This window comes from Chrysochloris asiatica, unplaced genomic scaffold (assembly GCF_000296735.1).
Source record: "Chrysochloris asiatica unplaced genomic scaffold, ChrAsi1.0 scaffold00004, whole genome shotgun sequence".
NCBI classification, from domain to species: domain Eukaryota; kingdom Metazoa; phylum Chordata; class Mammalia; order Afrosoricida; family Chrysochloridae; genus Chrysochloris; species Chrysochloris asiatica.
In genome coordinates this window covers 26,350,904-26,356,416 of record NW_006408522.1, presented here as the reverse complement: position 1 = coordinate 26,356,416, position 5,513 = coordinate 26,350,904, and the positions used below count along the sequence as shown (strand labels likewise).

Here is a 5,513-nt window from a genome sequence, read left to right as displayed (position 1 = left end):
ATATATATGTAGTTTTTATATGTATAATTAAGACAAACTTTGCCTATTTCTTTTTATTTTAATGTAAAGTTACTTAAAAAATTTGAATGATGTGTGGTTTTTATTTGTGACTTGACTATTTCTGCTGGATAGTGTTGGTATAAATCACCACTTTCTGCCTTGCCAGAGCATCCTCAATTTCTTTGGACTTTGTTTATCTATAGCTCACATTATTATAAATATATGAAATCAGTGTACAATTGTCTATGCAAATGTCATTGTCTAACATTAAATAAAGAGCCCTAGAAGTGCAGAGGGTAAGCATTAGGTTGCTGACAAAAGGTCAGCACTTTGACCTATCAGTCACTCTACAGCCTGCTTCTGAAAAATTTGCAGACTTGGAAACTCTAACTACTTTGTCCTACAGCATCACTATGAGTTGAAATCTCTATGCCAGTGGCTTTGGTTTGGTTTTAAGATTAACAGATTCCTCAGGTAATTAGAAACCTCCATTTTAGCTATTAGCTTCTATCTTCGCTTTCACTTATTTTTTCCCAATGCCATTTTTTTCCTGTGGTGGCACAGAGGTAACAATGAGGACAGGCGTGCCCCAAAGGGAAAGTATGGAAAAGGAGACAAACATGGATAAGAAATTAGGTCATCTGTTCCTAAATGACAATGATTTGGTTCCCTTCCAATTCACTTTGTGGATTCAACAGCTGTACATTGCAGGCTCTAGGTGGGCATTGGGAGTCCCGGTGTGACGCTGTGGGTTAAAGTGCTGGACGGCAAAGCCGGTTTGAACTACAAGGTTGGTGGTTCAAGCTCATCAGCTGCTCCTCAGAAACCCTATACAGGGTTGCTATGGGTTGGAACCAACTCAATGGCACTTAACAATAACAACAGGTTGGCATTGAGAAGGGATAATCTGTGCCATTGTCTTAATCCAATTCATTTGTCACACAGTAACTCGTTTCTCATTGTACTATATTAGCTATCATGACACATTAGTATAAACAAAGGATTATAGGAGAAAAAAATTGGAGAAGAATCCTTATTTACATAGAAAAGGAAAAGAACATTCTGGAAGATGACTTTAATTCCAAATCAGAGTCATTTGAATTAGTTCAAACATGGTCAGCTTCAGTGGGTGGGTATGCTAATGGTACACCAAAGAGGTAAGAACCCTTGCTTATAACAAAGATAATGGTAAAGAATGTCAGTCATCAAACAAAACAAAGCAAAACAAAAAGCTACATATTATAAATATTGAAAAGTTACTTCACACAAAACCTATTTTGTTGTTGTTGTTGTTAGGTGCCATCAAGTCAGTTCTGACTCATAGGGACCCTCTGCACAACAGAACAAAACACTGCCCCATTCTGTACCGTCTTCACAATTGTTGTTTGAATCCACTGTTTCAACCATTCTGACAATCCATCTCATTGGAGGTTTATCTCTTTTTCACTGACCTTCTACATTAACAAACATAATGTTTTGTTCAAGAACTTGCCCCTCCTGCTAACATGTCCAAAGTAGAGTGAGGTGAAGTTTTGCCATCCTTGCTTCTAAGGAGAATTCTGGGTGCACTTCTTCAAGACAGATTTGGTTTTTATTCTGGCAGTCAGTCCATGGTATTTTCAATATTCTTCACTAACACCTCAATTTGAATGCATCTATTCTTCTCCAGTCTTTCTTATTCACTGTCCAACTTTCACATGCATAGCAGGCAGTTGAAAATATGAAGGCTTGGGTTGAGTCCTGGTGTGGCATTGTAGGATAAGCACTGGACTACTAACCATAAGACTGGAGGTTCAAACCCACTAGTCACTCCTCAGAAACCCTATACAGGGTCAATACGAGCAGGACCCAACTAGATAGCACTTATCAGCAACAAAAGAAAGGCTTTGGGCCAGTTTTACCTTAATCTTCAAAGCGGCATCTTTGTTCTGGAACACTTTAGAGAGGTTTTTACAGCAGAGTTTCCCAATTCAGTCATTTAATTACTTGACTGCTGCATTCATGAACATTGATTGTGAATTCAAGTAACATGAAATCTTTGACAAATTCAATTTTTTCTCCATTTATTATGATGTTATCTATTGATCCAGTTGCTAATTTTTTTTTTCTTTATGTTGAGTTGTAATCCATAATGAAGGCTGTAGTCTTTGATTGTCATCAACAAGTGCTTCAAGTCCTCTTAGCTTTCAGCAAGCAAGGTTGTGTCATCTGCACATTGCAGGTTGTTAATGAGCCTTCCTCTAATCCTCAAGGCATGTTCTCCATATTGTCAATTTCTTGGATTATTTGCTCAGCATACAGATTGAACAAGTATGGTGAATGAATAAAACCCTGGTGTACACCTTTCCTGAATTTAAAACAGTCAGTATTCGCTTGTTCTGCTCAAACATCTGTGTCTTAGTCTATGTAGGGTTCCACATGAGTACAACTAAATTTTCTGGAATTTCCATTCTTCCCAATGTTATCCATAGTTTGTTATGTTCCTCACAGTTTAATGACTTTGCACTATCAATAAAACACACAAGTAAACTTCTTTCTGACATACTCTGCTTCCAGCCAAGGTCCATTGTCATCAGCAATGATAACCCTCATTCCATGTCCTCTTCTGAATCTGGCTTGAATTTTTGGCAGCTCCCTGTTGATAATACTGTTGCAACCATTTAAAAATTATCTTCAGCAAAATTTTGCTTGCTTGTGATATTAATTTTGTTGATCGATAATTTCCACATTCTGTTGGGTCACCTTTTTTGAAATGGACATAAATATAGATCTCTTCAGTCTGTTGGCAATGTTAACTAGCTCCTGAATTTCTTGGCATAGGTGAATGAGTGCTTCCAGCACTGAAAGATTTCAATTTGTAGTCCATCGATTTCTGGAGCTTATTTTCTCCAATGCCTTCAGTGCAACTTGGACTTCTTCCTTCAGTACCATCGGTTCTTGATCATATGTTACCTCCTGAAATGACTGAATGTTGACCAGTTCCTTTTGGTACTGTGCCTATGTATACTCCTTCCATCTACCTTTGATACTTTCTGCATAGTTCACTCTTATGTCCATAGAATCCTTCAACATTCCAAGTCAAGGTTTGAATTTTTTCTTTTCAGATCTTTCAGCTTGAGAAATGCTGAGCATGCCTTTTTTTTTTTTCCCTTTTGATTTTCTAACTCCAGGTCTTTGCATATTTCAGTGCAATTTCATTTTATTGTTGCTGGTAAGTGCCATTGAGTCTGTTACAACTCATAGCAACCCTGTGTAGGGTTTCTGAGGAGCAGCTGGTGTGTCTGAAACACCAAATTTATGGTTAGCAGTCCAGTGCTTGTCCTATACCACTATACCAGGACTGGAAAAATACACTTATCCAAGACTTCTTAGCAAGCAGTGTCAAAAATATTGCTCTAGGTTCAAGGCAGTTTAAATCAGTTAAATAAGAAATTTATTCTATAATAATGGAAATTAATGTTGCATCTAAGAAACCTCTCCAAAGGTTTTTAAACCGTTACTGAAAAAGCTTGCCTTTAAGAAGTTCAGGGGGATGCAGTTCACCCAATAAGGAGCCAGGTAGGTAACAGATAGGTATAAGTAGGTGTTTCTGAAATTATACAAAGTTGTATCTAGAAGATAAGAGAGCTGTTCTTGACTTGAGAAAGCTGGAGATGTTTCTTTCCCCCATTGAACTCACACTATCTTACTAAGAAGAAAAAGTTAGTAGGATATTAGTTTACAGAAAAAAGATTACATAGATGTCTGTTTAGTGCTGTTAAGTCAGTTCCAACCCTGTATAGGGTTGCCGAGGAGGGGCTAGTGAGCTTGAAACGCCAACCTTGCACTTCAAAGGACTTTGCAGACCAGTGCATTAATCCACAGCACCACACCAGGACTCCTTTATTGCCTACCTCTTATTTCTACTTAGTCTTTCTAGTAGTTAGTTGTGAAAGTTTAATCTGATGACTACACAATACTCTCAGGAGGTGCAAAACGGTCAATACAGCAGTCAGAGGAGCTGCCAAAGAAAGGACTGGCCATCTGCTTCTGAAAGATCACAGTTATGAAAACTCTATGGAGTGCAGTTCTACTGTGAAACACATGAGGTTACATGAGTTCAAACAACTGGGGATGGATGTATACAGTACTGGCACATTGAACAATTTTCAGGCCCAGCCATATCAAATCTGTAAGAAACCTTCGTAGAAGAACAGCATTCTTAGAGGCATCCAATACCTTTAAACTTTTTCAGAATTCTTTAAAACATTTTAGAAAATACTTCTATGTGTTCTTTCATCGAATCCTCTTAAAGATCTGAGGTGAGTAATGAAATCCCATCAGCACTATTTTTGATTAATAAAATAAGGCATATTACAAAAAACATGAGAGGTTAACAGAGGGGCCAGCTACTGTGCATTAAGGAGAAAGGTTAAATTTCTGAGGCTCCTAGCATGTTGTTCATTTTGCTATGCTTTCTTCCCTTCCTAGTATCTCTTTCTCTGTCTTTTGTTCTTTTTGTGTTTCAAATTTTTCTAAATTTGGTCATTTCTACTTCAGGAAACATACTCTCGCTAGTGGAAAAACTACCCAGGTTGTCTGTGTTCTGGATTCAGATTCCTTCTACCATTCACTGTACTCTTAAAACAAAAAGCCAAATGCCATAGAATTGACTTCAACTCATGCATACCCACATGTGTCAGAGTAGAACTGTGCTCCATGAGATTTTCAATGACTGATTTATTGGAAGTTGATCACCCAGCCGTTTTTCCAAGGTGCCTCTAGGTGGACTCGAACCTCCAATCTTTTAATTTTCATCAAGTGTTTTAATAGTTTGTACCACTCCAGGGTGTGGTGCTGTGGGTCAATGCGCCAGACTGCAAAGCCGTTTGAACTGCAAGATCGGCAGTTCAAGCTCACCAGCTGCTCCTCGGAAACCCTATACAGAGTCACGATGGGTCAAAATCAACTCGACGGCACTTAACAACAACACTACCACTCCAGTCTTAACCCCGATGGATTCCCTATAGGACAGAGTAGAACTGCTTCATCGGGTTTCCAAGGCTATAAATCTTTACAGAAACAGACAGACCCATCATTCTTCCACAGAGCGGCTGGTGGATTTCAACCACTGACCTTTCAATGAACAGTCCAACACTTAACCTCCAGCCCTGGGCTCCCCCTGCAGTCTTACAAACCAACCCACTGCCGTTGATTCCATTCCGACTCCTAGAGACCAAGAGTGTAACTCTTCATGGGAGCAGGCAGCCTCACAACTTTCTCCCACAGAGCAACTGGTGGGTTTGAACCACCGACCTTGTGGTTAGCAGTCTAATGCCTAGCCTGCTACGCCACCAGAAAGTCCTCTTGTTGTTATTGAGTACGGTTGTAGCGACCCTGTATAGGGTTTCAGAGGAGTGGCTGGTGAGCCTGAACCGCCAACTTTGCTGTCCAAGTCAACCTTGCAGTCCAGCACATTAGCCCGCAGCGCGGTAAGTACTATAAAATCAATTAACGACTTGTGAGGGATCCCC

The 5,513-nt window shown here is 39.4% G+C and overlaps 1 protein-coding gene across 2 annotated transcripts in view; it reads left to right on the top strand.

The window, feature by feature from the left end:
• SLC12A1 (solute carrier family 12 (sodium/potassium/chloride transporter), member 1) overlaps nt 1-5,513 on the top strand; it is a 138,952-nt gene that overhangs the window by 16,458 nt on the left and 116,981 nt on the right. The gene's annotated exons all lie outside the window — the stretch shown is intronic.